Source organism: Giraffa tippelskirchi, chromosome 1 (genome assembly GCF_054371585.1).
Source record: "Giraffa tippelskirchi isolate mGirTip1 chromosome 1, T2T-mGirTip1v1.2.pri, whole genome shotgun sequence".
In the NCBI taxonomy this organism is placed as follows: Eukaryota; Metazoa; Chordata; class Mammalia; order Artiodactyla; family Giraffidae; genus Giraffa; species Giraffa tippelskirchi.
In genome coordinates, this window is record NC_137275.1 from 174511290 (window position 1) to 174525765 (window position 14476).

Sequence of the window (14476 nt, forward strand, 5' to 3'; positions counted from 1 at the left end):
AAGAGTCAGACATGATTGAGCATCTGAACTAACTATGTTATGTATTATAATTATTAAGAGAGTAAATCCCAAGAGTTCTCATCACAAGGAAAAAATTTTCTATTTCTGTATTTTCTTTTTGTCCATTCAAGATGATGGACGTTCACTAAAACTATTGTGATAATCACAGCACTGAGTGACTGAGCTGAACTGATTATAAGAGAGTCTCAGACAGAAACCTAGAAGGGTGGAGGGAAAATTATTTTTCCTCCCTCTCTTTAGGAAGTATCAGAGGAGATAAGATAGTTTAACTTACCTAAGAACCTGTAACACATTCCTGGCATGGTATCTACTAATGACTGTTCCTTAAAATAATGGGGCAATGCCTGTCATTTCATCCTTGGGAATGTAGCAGGAAATAAATGTGCTAACAGCTCATGGGGATATTACATATTATAAAATACGAGTTAGAAAATGGACATATTTAGAAAGCTAGACAAAGGGCTGCAATCACAGTGGGATGAATGATATGACAACTTATAAGCTATAGATAATGGCAATAGGGTGACAACATAAGCAGTATGGTTGAGAGATCTGATACGGAAAAAATGTCTTCCTTCATAGGGAAAATTAGCACAAATCATTCTAGTGAAATGGTGGGGCCCTCTGAGAGCATGTGCCCCCATCCCTTCTCTTTCAAATGATTTTCTTATTGGAAGCACAAAGGAAAAATGAACACTGAAGCTTTGGGGAATTTTCATTACTATGACAGATTGGATGCACCCAGTGTCCCATGATCTTATTTCTTTGACAAGTTTTTGTGAGACATGCAGGCATATTGTCAGGTTACTCTTTTTAACAATGCAGAAGCATTCCCATTTCTTTGCAAATATCAGGCATGTTGAAGAAATGGATAGAGACCACCCTTTGGTTCTAATGTTAATCTTCCCTTTCTAGATCCCTCCCAACAGAACAAAGTCCTCCTGTTCATTTTGGAAGTGATAGGCTAATGCTAACAAACTGTGACCACTTTTGGAATCAGGAACATCAGAAGAATAATATTTAAGGTTTCTTGAAACCCAGACTCAGATCTCATACAGTGACAATTTCTATCACTTCGCATTGTCAGAGCAAGTCACCAAGTCAGCCTGCACTCAACAGGTGGGAGATGCTTCAATCCAGTGTGGTTATTATCTCAATCTCCTACAACCAAGAGTGTTAGCCTCACATCCATCTTGTCCTTAGATTAAAATTCAATTAAAATTCCAGTTGTCTTGTAATGTTTAAGATAATTGAACTTCCTCTTTTCCTGTATTCATCTATTGTTCCGTCATATTCTTGTCAGACAGAAGCCTTGTCCCCCATTTTAAATGGAATTCCTGAAGCAAGGTAAAGCACTGTTTTTTTTTTCATTTGTTTTTGTTTTTAAGTAACCATTCCCACTATGCTAAGATTGAATTTTCAATTCTAACTGGCCAGATCCGTAAACAGGAAAAGGCTATTCTGCCTCAGTTCTTCCTTTTCTCATTGTCTCGATTTTTCAAGAACACATTTATCCTTCATTCTTTTGTTGAGAAGCTTTGGACATTAACCTGAAAACTCAAGAATGTAATTATCCTTTATTCTTCTGTTAATTCAAGTTTTCAAACTAACAGTCCAATGCTTTAAGTTATGAGTGGATGATTCTTCTTTGGAGATATATATAAGTAGGGTTCAGTTTGCATTGTCACGGTTGCCATACATACTCACTGTTCATTTGAGTATAAATAATCCTGATGCACTCATGTTGAAGGTGTGTGTGTGCACGTGCGTGCGTGTGTGTGTGCATGCTGTAAGGGGACAGAGCAGGCTGGTATGTGTCCAGGGAGGAGTTATAAATAATTTCAGAGAAAGCTAACTAATGAGAGGCAAAAGCAGAACGATTTTCAAAAGCTACATGTGCACTGCTTCCTGTGAGCAGCTGCCCAGGTGTCTGAGATGATGCTGAAAAGCAACTGAAAATTCCCAACGGCCTCTATATAAATCCCTTTCATCCTAGGTCATCTGTCAGTCTCTACAATTCAGGAGGAGTCTCCATTGGCTACTTGCTGTGTGCTTCTGTTTATATGAGTTTTTATCCTGTTGCCAAGAACCCTGTCAGATGAAGAGCAAGCCACATTTACCTGTAACTGCCTTACACCAGCTTGTGATGCCTAATCTCTTTTATTGATCCTCTTCGCTGGTTTCTGGAGACCATTGATTTTCCTCACTGTCAGTTTGTGGCCTTGCCTCCTTAATGTTTATTTAGACCAGCCTCCATAAATTGCTTCTGGTACAGAGGGTGAGAGAGGCAGCAGGAGGTCAGGGGTGCATGTACATCTGTCCATAAATATAAATCACAGCTTTTGTTCTTTGCTGTTGTTTGTGAACACTGTTTGCAAGGTGAATAAAAAACGGAAGTATTCCACTAAAATGTGGAGAAGCCATTATGGATTCCCTTGTGACTGTCTTTTTTTTTTTTTTTTTTTATTGCAGTCTAGGTATTCAATTTTCTGAATCCTAATGGTGCCTCTTGTTGTCTACTCAAACATGTAATGTTTCTTTTTGTTAGAGTGGAGGAAGAAAAAAGCGAAGGCATTGCTTGTTTGCCAGCTCAGTGCTGTACTTTTGAATGCAGGTGACTTCGTTTTCCCTTCTCACCACCCAAATTGCTTTTGTCGACACAAGCACATATATTCATAAATTTCCATATTTCAGAAGAAACAAACAGCACTGGAGTTGACAGCACCTGGTTGAACAATTGAACCAGCCCCGCTCTTTATAATAAAGCTTATAGGACTATCTATTTAGATAAAAGACATGACTTTAGTGGAAAAGAACTTTTAAGGTATGTGGCAGCTTCTGGTCAGCATGTTCTTACTGGGGCTTGGAGAGTGAAGTGTAGAGTGCCACTGTACCTGCAATGCCCATTGACAAGCCCAGTCGAGCACAAGGCAAAATGGAAAATCGTTGCAAGCAGGTGGCTGCTCTGTTATAAATAATTCAGGGGCACGTCTTGCAAAATCCAAGGGAAAAGCTACACAGCTCATTATAACAGTGAGTTGGTAGACTGCTAGATCCTTAAATCACTCGAAAATGTTTTGCAACAGCTAAGATTTTTTTCTTCTCTGCAGTAGTAGACATCATAGTCACTATGAGGTGACAAGTGGTTCCCTTGAGGCCAAGAGGACAGCAATCAATAGAGGGGCAGCCTGGGCTACTACTCTCTTAGTTGATATTGAAGCATTGTGCACAGAAACATCACGCAAAATAAATCATCAGGAAAAGGAGAAGCGTCTTCAAGTCAGGAAAAGAAGTACCTTCCAGAAAACACTTTCTGGATCAGCTTGCTTGATTTAGCTGTCCTTGGTTTAACCTAGCTTTTTCAAATTAATCACTAGTGTGGATCTACTTGAATGTTCTAACATTTTTACTTCCACTTATTTCCCTGATATGCTTCCAATCATTTTCTTTCTTTACTACCTGTGGCACTCACATATAGGCCCTGTGTTTTATATACACTTGTCATTCTCTACCTTTTAAATCTCTAAGCTCTTCTATGAAAAAAATGATTCATTATTGTCAGTGTTTTGTTTTTTTTTTTTCTCAGAAATCTGGTAGCAGGTTTAACCTGTGCCAGAGTGTATTTACTTATTTGTTGGCCTGCATGAGTCAGGATAGGCTTCCTCATACTGCAGTAACAAATAAGCCCTCGTGTTACAGGACTTAGTCAACAAGGTCTTGTTTCTTGCTTTCAGAGCCTAGTTTATATCTAGAGCTTTCTTAAGTGGCTTCCTTCCTAGTATTGGCTCAGGGATCCAGGCTCCTCCCACCTGTACACTGATGGATTGGGCATATGGCCTCCAAAGTAGGCATAAGGGAAAGAAAGTGTGGACTGTTATCCAGTAACATTTCATAGCCAATTCTGGAAATGGAGCACATTGCTCCTTTAGAAGAGAATTATTTTTAAATATTTGAGTACTTTTTCAACTGAAATAATTCTCTCTCTACTCTAGTTCAGTTCAGTCACTCAGTCATGTCCGACTCCTCAAACTCACATCCATCCGGTCGGTAATTCCATCCAACCATCTCATCCTCTGTCTTCCCCTTCTCCTCCTGCCGTCAACCTTTCCCAGCATTAGGGTCTTTTCAGATGAGTCTGTTCTTCACACCAGGTAGTCAAAGTATTGGAGCTTCAGCCTCAGTCCTTCCAGTGAATATTCAGGACTGATTTCCTTCAGAATTGATTGGTTGGATCTCCTTGCAGTCCAAGGGACTCTCAAGAGTCTTCTCCAGCACCACAGTTCAAAAGCATCAATTCTTCAGTGCTCAGCTTTCTTTCTAGTACAACTCTCACATCCATACATGACTACTGGAAAAACCATAACTTTGACTAGACAGACCTTTGTTAGCAAAGTAATGTCTCTGCTTTTTAATATGATGTCTAGATTGGTCATAGCTTTTATTCCAAGAAGCAAGCATCTTTTAATTTCATGGCTGTAGTCACCATCTGAAGTGATTTTGGAGCCCCCCAAAATAAAGTCTCTCACTGTTTCTGTTGTTTCCCCATCTATTTGCTATGAAGTGATGGGACCAGATGCCATGCTCTTAGTTTTCTGAATGTTGAGTTTTAAGCTAACTTTTTCACTCTCCTTTTTCACTTTCAAGAGGCTCTTTAGTTCCTCTTCACTTTCTATGATAAGGGTAGTGTCATCTGCATATCTAAGGTTATTGGTATTTCTTCGGGCAATCTTGATTCCAGCTTGTGCTTCATCCAGCCCAGCGTTTCTCATGATGTACTCTGCATAGAAGTTAAATAAGCAAGGTGACAATATACAACCTTGACGTACTCCTTTCCCTATTTGGAACCAGTCTTTTATTCCATGTCCCATTCTAACTGTTGCTTCTTGACCTGCATACAGATTTCTCAGGAGGCAGGTAAGGTGGTCTGTTATTTCCATCTCTTTACTCCATCAAGGCTAAAAATACATTTCAGATTAATCACTGATCCATACATCCAATCTTATGAATTATAAAATGTTAGAGGAATATTGCTTAAAGATGGCATAAGGCTTTTTGGAGCAACACAGAAAAGCAAGAATTTAAAAGAGAAAATGTCCATAGATTTGACAACAAAATATTTTAGAAGTCTGTTAGGCAGTAGATTATCACCTTGTCACCAAATTAAGGTTTAAAAACATATCACACACAAGAAGGAGATAAGGACAATATAAAACAAACAAAAAATCAATATTGCTCATATGAAAAACATCTCTTAGAAAGCAGTAGGAAAAAAAATAGGGGAAAAAGCACTATAGTCTTAATCTAGTCAAAGAAAAAGTGAACCAATACAAGTAAGAAAATAATGCCTATTTTTTCTGTTGTTTATACTTATGCAAATTAAAATAATGAGGTAAAGTTCTGACTTTAGACTTATCAAAATTTTTAAAATAATACACTTATTATGGTTATGTGAAGAAAGGTTCCAGGACATAACCAAAAATACCCTTTTAAAATGTAATTTGATAGTGGCAGTCCAGTGTTTTTTTATTGAAGTATAGTTGATTTACAATGTGCTAATTTCTGCTATATATAGCAAAGTGAATCAGTTATTTACATATATGCATTTTAAAATTTTTCTTTTCCATTATGATTTATCCCAGAAGCTTGAATATAGTTTCCTTGTACTATACAGTAGGATCTGTTGTTTATCTGCTCTAAATATAATAGTTTGCATATACTAATCCTAAACTCCCATTCTGTCCCTCTCCTTCCCCCCACCCTTGGTAACCACAAGTCTGTTCTCTGTGAGTTTGTTTGTATTTAGTAAATAGGTTCATTGGTGACATATTTTACATTCCATATATAATGGATATTATACGGTATTTGTATTTCTCTGTCTGACTTATTTCATCGAGTATGAAATCTCTAGATCAATCCACGTTGCTGCAAATGACATTATTTTGTTCTTTTTAATGATTGAGTAATATTCCATTGTATATATGTACCGCATCTTATTTTTCCATTCCTAGGCCAATGGATATTTGGGTTGCTTCTGCATCTTGGCTATTGTAAACAGTGCTGCAGTGAACATTGGGGTACATATATCCTTTAAAACTGTGTTTTACTTTGGGTATATGCTAGGGATGGGATCACTCGATCATATGGTATTTCTGTTTTTAGTTTTCTGAGAAACCTCCGTATGTTTTCTGTAGTAGCTACACCAATTTATATTTCCATCAACCATGTAAGAGGACTCCTTTTCTCCACACCCTGTCCAACATTTGTTATTTGTAGACTTTTTAATGATGGCCATTCTGATTGGTGTGAGGTGGTGCCTCAATGTAGTTTTGATTTGCATTTCTCTAGTAATTAATTATGGAGAAGGCAATGGCAACCCATTCCAGTACTCTTGCCTGGAAAATCCCATGGATGGAGGAGCCTGATTGGCCGCAGTCCATGGGGTCACAAAGAGTCAGACACGACTGACTAACTTCACTTTCACTTTTCACTGCCATGCATTGGAGAAGGAAATGGCAAACTACTCCAGTGTTCTTGCCTGGAGAATCCCAGGGATGGTGGAGCCTGGTGGGCTGCCGTCTATGGGGTCACACAGAATTGGACACGGCTGAAGTGACTTAGCAACAGCAACAGCAGCAGCAGTAATTAGTTATGTTGAACATCTTTTCATGTGTCTACTGGCCATCTGTTATGTCTTCTTTGAATTAATATCTATAAGTTCTTCTGCCCATTTTTTTTTAATTGTTTTTGTTGTTGTTGAGTTGTGTGAGCTCTTTATATATTTTGGAGATTAAACTCTTGTCTATCACATCATTTGCAAATATTTTCTCCCATTCTGTAGTTTGTCTTTTGAATTTTTAAAGTTTTCTTTGCCGTGCAGAAGCTTATAAGTTTGATTAGGTCCCATTTGTTCATTTTTGTTTTTATTTCTAATGCCTTGGGAGACTGACCTAAGCAAACATTGATATGATTTATTTCAGAGAATGTTTTGCCTATGTTCTCTTCTAGGAGTTTTATGGTGTCATGCCTTATGTTTAAATTACATTTTTAAGCCATTTTGAGTTTATATTTTTACGTGGTGTGAGGGTGGATTCTAACTTTATTGGTCTACATGCAGCTGTCCAACTTCCCCAGCACCACTTACTGGAGAAACTCTCTTTTGCCCATTTTATATTCTTGCTTTCTTTGTCAGTGATTCATGGACCATAGGTGTATGGGTTTATTTCTGGGTGCTCTCTTCTGTTCCCTTGATCTGTATGCCTGTTTTTGTACCAATAGCACACTGATTTGTTTACCATAGCTTTGTAGCATGTAACATGTGATAATCCAAATTTAAAATGCAAGTAACTATCTAGCCATTAGCCCCACCAATAAGAATTATCCCACAATAGCTTTTGTACAAGTAGTGCTTGACAGTATACAATGATCACAGCAGTGTGTGTCATAGGAAGGAAAACAGACAGAAAACCTAGAAGGTGTATAAGAAATGTTAAATTACAGTGCATCTAACTATGCAGTACAGTACAGCACTAAGCGATTTATGTAGATTTACTTGCACTGGTATAATCAAGTGTCCATGAATATTATTGTGTATAAAAGTAAAAGATTCAGTGTGTACAATTCCATTTCCAAGAAAAAAATAAGAGCAAAAATAATATGTATGATAGTTTTTGTGTATAGGTAGAAAATCTGGAAAGACAAAAATGGAATTATTTGTGGGATCTGCTATCTGGCAGGGGTTTGGAGTAGCCCTCCTACTGCTACTGATATTGTTACTACTACAGCCGCTACTTCTGCTGGCTGATATCTGCCAGGCTCTAACTACCCCAAATATACTAACTCATCTCATCCCCTTGGCATACTTCTGAGATAAGTATTAGTAACAGTATTAGTAACCTTTCCTGTTTTACAGATGAAGAAGATGAGGCTCTGAGAGTATTAATGCCTGGACATAAGGAAGATAGAAAATTTCAGTTTTAATTTGATAAGTTTCTACTCTTGACCTCTCCCCCCATTTTTACACAGCTTCTCAGAGTGATCATGTTAACTGAAAATCAGATCCTATCACCCCTCTGCACAGAACACAGACTTTCGCTCTCTTCAGAATAAAATCTAATGTCCTGGCTACAGCCTACAGGATCTTGGGTTCTGAAGATGAGACTTCATATTCAGTCAAGCAGCCACATTTGCCTTCTTGTTCCTCTCTGCTCTTTGCACTAGTATTTCATTTTGTTTATGCTCTGCATCTTGAACTCCTTATATTGCTTATTATATGAGATAGACTTTTGACGTTAGACTATATTTACTTCTGCTTTTGTTAATTACCTATTTTCCCAGGTAAGAATGTAAGTTTATGAAGGCATGGATTTTGTTTTATTCCTGTAGTCTAAGTGCTTAGAAACGTATGTGGCACATCGGTGTTCATTAAATATTTGTTGAATAAATGAATGACAACAAAAAATATTAAAGTGAGTTACTGCAAGTATGTTGTGATTAAGACAATTAGATAGCTGTCTATGTGCATGGGTGCCTTGTGTATGTAAAGTGAAATCATAGTTGAATGTTGTTTAGCATGGGAGATATCCAGCAATGCAAAAAAGAAAATATAGATTTTTTAAGCAATCAGTTAGAATTAGTTTAATCCATATTTGGCATTTTAACTCATGTCAACAAAAAGTGAAACAAACTGAAAAAAAAAAGATAAAAGGAAGTATATGTTGGTTAGTTCACCTTATAAAGAGGTAGACACTAGACTAGAATAATTCAAGTGTCACTTTCCCTTCATTCTGTACCCACCTGCCTCAACTACCACGTGTTTAGACAGATAAAAGTATCTTATTGAATAAACAAACTGTACCTGACCAAAAAATGGATTAAATATCTATGAAGATAAATGAATTCCAATCTTATGTATTAGTTGATAAAATCAGTTTCAACAACTACATTCTTTGTAGCTCTCTAGCTCTATGATTCTAACTCATCTAAGAAAACCATTTTCATATCTCTCTTCATTCTAATACTGTACATTTCAGCCATGGTTTGGTTGGAAGCCGATCAACGTATTCTAGTTATGAAGGGTTGTATGAAGTACAGGGATGGGAGCCATAAAGCACCTTAAAGCTGAGGGAGTCCATGGGGACAAAGACACTACTGAACCCCTCGGCCTGAAGCACTGAATCATCTGGTTCTCAAGGGAAAGCTGGGGCATTTCTTAAGAATTTCTGGGCAATTCCCACCAACTGTTTCAGTCTGAGGCAGCAGGAAAGTGGTTGTCGAGAGCTTACCAAGAAGCCCCTGTGAATCACATCTTCCTAAATGTCTGCTTCCAGAGAGTAATGGACCCTCTTTTCCTTCTGCCTCCTGAGCTTTGTACAGGTAACTCTCACTGGCAAACTCTTTCATGGAGGATATTCTGGAAATTCCAGAAAGAACCTCTGAAGAGGATGGTAGTGATGCTGATTTGACAGTAGGTGTTCTGACTCGTGTCCTTTAATGATACGTCTGTTTTTGACTGAGAGATTTGTAAACACTCTCATCAGTTTTTCTAGGCAGATATACATGTATTTGTGTAGATCCTATGCCAGGAAATGTAAACTAGCTGGCTACTGTGGGCTTTTTGTTTTGGGCTTACCCCCACTGCACACTATCTTTTTTCTTTTTGAGCCAGTAGGTAAAAATTGGAAAATTTTACATATAATTCTGAATTTCTGGCTTCACTTAGAAAACTAAAGATCAGTCAACACTAATCTCTATTTCCTATGATAGCTGTATCTGGATCCCCATTGCCCTTTTAGGCGTAGCATGTGTTCACAAAAGTTTTTCACAGCTCCTCACCTCTCAGAATGTTTCTTACACCTAGTTCCCTTAGCTCATTGATATTACCTTCCTGGGCCCTAGAGATGTTAGAGTTTATAACCTCTGCTTCTACAACTTGAGAGAGGTTATAATTAAGACGTTTATCTAGCTCTGATGTTCTGAATACATTGTCAGAAAGTGCTTTATGAGCTATATTAGTTATGTCTGAAGCATGTCCCCTCCTCCCATCACATTTGCTATGCATATTTTCACATCATAAGTTAACAACCTTTCATCTTTTACAGGCTTGTTTTTCACATAATAGTTATTTTTATTTTAATAAAAATTATTTTTTTTTTGTCAAGGATCATATGAACCCTGTGACATGAGTAAACCATAGAGGTCTTACTTATAGGTAGGATTGAGCAGTTCTGTGCAACCACTGATCTAGTTACTCTTACACATCACAGTTGTAACCCATGTGACTTAAATTCATGGTCCAACGAAATACAAACTACTGTAGATCATGGACCCATGTGTCCACAAATAGATAAAAACAGGGCAGTTAAATGTAGAAAAGTCAAAAGTTTGCTGTACACTCACAGGTACTTTTATATATGTCTCTCTGTGTATGTAAACACATTATTGCATCTTCCACATACACATACACATTTCCCACACAGTTTTATCAACCTCCACATAAAACAAAGAAAATTTGGTTCTAGGAAACAGTAAACTGAAAGTCACCTTGAATTTTTTAATCTATTTTTTTTTAATTTTTGGCTGCGCTTCGTCTTCATTACTGCTTGAGTTTTTCTCTAGTTGCTGCAAGCGGAACTACTCTCTAGCTGCAGTGCACAGGCTTCTCATTGCAGTGGAGCACGGGCTCTTAGGGCACATGGCTTCAGTAGTTGCAGCATGTGGGCTCAGTAGTTGGGGCTCTGTGGCTCTAGAGCGCAGGCTCAATAGTTGTGGCAATGGGCTTAGTTGCTCTATGGCATATGGGATCTTCCCGGCTCAGGGATGGAACTCCTGTCTTCTGCATGGACAGATGGATTCTTTACCATTGAGCCACCAGGGAAGCCTTGAAAGTCACCTTAAATTTTTAAAACTTGACAAAAAATTAGAAAAAAGTGCAATTAAATAGTAATGGGCTTTGGGAAAATCATGTAAAAATGAGGTTTAGAGCTATGTGCTATATACCAAAATAAGCAAACAAATAAAAGACAATCTAACTGTCTCACTAGGTGAAATATGAATTGAACTTTGAGCAACATGTTTATTTCCTGACATTCATACCTGGATTGAAACTAGGTGAGAAAACACCTTGTCACCTAAAGTGATTATAGACTATTGAGGTAATTTGAAAGCCTCAAGTTAGAGGGCTGGAAATGTACATATTAAGAAATACTTAAACTTTGGAAACTCTTATAAATAATGTGTAGCTGTCCAGAAATATGTATAATGTCTGCCAACCATATGAAGTCTCCACAAATTCTGTTTTGATTTGGCATTCAGTGTAGAAAAATAATATATCTGTTCCTTGTTTTCCACTTGAAGGCAACTACATTTGAGTGTTCTATATACAAGTCCTTGTTTTTCCCCATGACTGACATTCAAATACCAGAAATGACAAGTTATTGGCTATTGCAGAGAATAAAAATTCATTTATGTCTATAAATATCCAAGAGTTGTTTAGTTAGGAGGAAACAGATGACCTAACTGAAGACTAAATCTTGGCAAGTTGACTTTCATTGGCTGAACCCTGCCAGTTTCATTCTAGCCAGCTGGTTTGCTCTAATCTCCTCTTCCTTCTGTTTGAGTGATTTTGTAGGTTTTTTTTTTTTTTTTTTGTAATGCCACATGAATCCATTCACCACCAGTTCCAAACAAAGAAACAAAGAGCATGCTAGGTGAGAACAAAGCACAGATGAGTTGTCTGGGAGTTCACAATACTGGGGATGAGGCTGAGGAAACTCAAGAAATTCACACATCCATAACTTCAAGTTAGTCACAATACAGAAAATGAAATTGAGGAGGAAGCCCCAAACCCTTTACTCTTGTAGTTTAGTTAACTGGAGCTGGAGGTGCTCCAAATGACCTTCAGTTCAATCTAAATTATGTCATTCTTTCTGCGTTTGGAGAATCAGAACAGAGGGGCAAGGAATCCACAGAGAAAGGCTTGCAGAGTGGCAGGAATCTTGCTCTATTTGCGTAAGACAGTGAGTGAGTTTGAGTGAATTAAGTTTTAATTTATTTCTTTTCTAAAGATGACATTTTTTTTTCAAAATAGTCCTTCCTTGTGTTTCCTTTAAATTTCGTTTTAATGACACAAATGAGGGTTTGATTAGGATTAAACTTTTCCCTCTAAGGTCGGGTGGGCCTAGTCAAATCAAGTTGGAAGGGGGAGCCTGATGGAGGCAAGAAAGAGTCACAAGGGGAAACCCAGAGCAGGTGTGGAATGAAGCTGAGTACCTAAGGAAAAACTGGAAGCACTATGAGGAATGTATAAATCTGGCCTGCCTGTTTTAATTCCTAAGAGATAGGGGCTACAAAGAGCATACACAGAGAAAGCAGAAACAGTTGTGTGATGGATGTTACACATTTAGGTCCTGTAATTACATGAGAAGTTGATTTATCACAGTGTCCTTGCATCAGTGAAACGTCAGGGGTGAGATACATGTGTGGCCCCATCAGAGGAGGGATAGTTTTTAGGCAGTTCTGGCTTTGCAATCTGGAAATGACAAGAGAAACAGGAAGCTAATGTTATTACTTCTGAGAACTTTCAACACAATTAATGCATGAAATTAAACGTGTAAAGATGTGGAGAAAGGGAAAATTTCAAGTACAGACAGCAATGCTTTGGCAACTTCAAGAATACTGTGTAAATATTCCTGAGACTAGATTTGCTTAACTAAGAGGCCAAGAATTCTCTCTTTGACTCTATTAATACTGTTAGATTTTCCTCTCTGTTATATGTTTACTCCATGTACCTCAGATGAGGATTCTTAAAATATTTCGTGAGTTTTCTTGGCCTCTTCAAGTTATTAATGCCTGGAATGTGTTCTTTTTAATCATTTGTTCACATTAAGAAATTGAAATACTCATCATGGAGTAAACAATCAGGTTAAGACAAATTGTGTAGACAAAGCTATAACAAAGTGTGATCTTGAAAAATAGATAAGCAACTTTAAAAAATTAAGCATGTGATCTCAATAATGTTTAAATCTCCATTAGATATTCTTGAAAAGCAAAACTAAAATACCACAGGAATATACAGACACATGCACATATGTACATATGTATACATGAACATACATGCACACATATAGATATATACACATACATATGTGATATATGTTTAGATAGAGCTGAATATCACAGGCTATGGATTTACCTCTGTCTCCCTCTATTCCTGTATATTTCCCTAGACTGAATATTGCATTAATTTGACTGTTTGTGAACATTTTAATCGGGGACAAATTCATTCAATGAATGATATAGACATAGGTGATATGGACATCATGTCTCACTGTGAAGAATGTAATGATACTGAATATATGTTGACTTTTTTTTCAATTTCAATGAAACTGTAAACTAGTAGATTCTTTTTTTTTGGCCTAGAACAGTGAACTCACCTTGGGAAATAATTATCAGTATCCATCTTTTGTGACTTCATTATGTTGATTTTATAACCATATATAACAAGGTAAGTAATAATGATTGGGGACACTTACTATACTGCTACTGCTGCTGCTAAGTCGCTTCAGTTGTGTCTGACTCTGTGCGACCCCATAGATGGCAGCCCACCAGGCTCCTCTGTCCCTGGGATTCTCCAGGCAAGAACACTGGAGTGGGTTGCCATTTCCTTCTCCAATGCATGAAAGTGAAAAGTGAAAGTGAAGTCTCTCAGTTGTGTCCGACTCTTTGCGACACCATGGACTACAGCCCTGCAGCCTGCAGACCAGGCTCCTCTGTCCATGGGATTTTCCAGGCAAGAGTACTGGAGTGGGTTGCCATTGCCTTCTCCGACTTACTATACTATTAATGGTAATATTAAATTTTTCTTCTACACATATTTCATAGGCCAGAGAACAATTAACTATCAAGTTTACCATAGCCCATTTAGTTGATTTTACTTGAGAATAACTCAGCAAAGTAAATTTTGAAAACTTTGCTATAAATAGACAAAATTAAATTCTGATGAACAAAGGGTAGAACCCTAACATCAGCTGATTACATATGACTTATGATAGTCGTGTGCCAAAGCCAGCTCATACATGCTCATGAAAGAAAACTGTTAACATTTTCAAGACTGTTGTGAGCTGATTATTAAAATATAAATCATAGCTTCTATGCAACTTATAAGAGATAAATTATAGTGAAACAAATAATAAGTACTGAAAATATGTCACTTACTGGTTAATTCACTACATTTTACTATCGTCTGTGCTCTTGGGGTTATCTACATCTACGCATGTAAATGTTGTTCTTATCTGTATGATGGAAATGCTATGTGGCATGGTACTGAACATGTCTCCCCAGTTTTGTGTTCACTGAAATCCCATTTGTAAGTTGAAATTGGCCATGGTAGTATTTACAGTAAAGAGATGAAAATGGTAAAAATCGGAGCATTTTATTTTTTATATTTATGGAGATTGAG

The 14476-nt window shown here is 37.4% G+C and overlaps 1 protein-coding gene across 18 annotated transcripts in view; it reads left to right on the forward strand.

The window, feature by feature from the left end:
* LOC145538490 (uncharacterized) overlaps positions 1-14476 on the forward strand; it is a 388991-nt gene that overhangs the window by 122670 nt on the left and 251845 nt on the right. For 2 of the 18 annotated variants that reach the window (XR_014076970.1, XR_014076966.1), the window contains exon 1: positions 13438-13522. The exons of the other annotated variants lie outside the window; for them this stretch is intronic. The gene's annotated coding sequence lies outside the window, so the exon portion shown is untranslated. Of the gene's footprint in view, positions 1-13437; positions 13523-14476 lie in introns of those variants that run through there. 18 annotated transcript variants of the gene reach the window in all.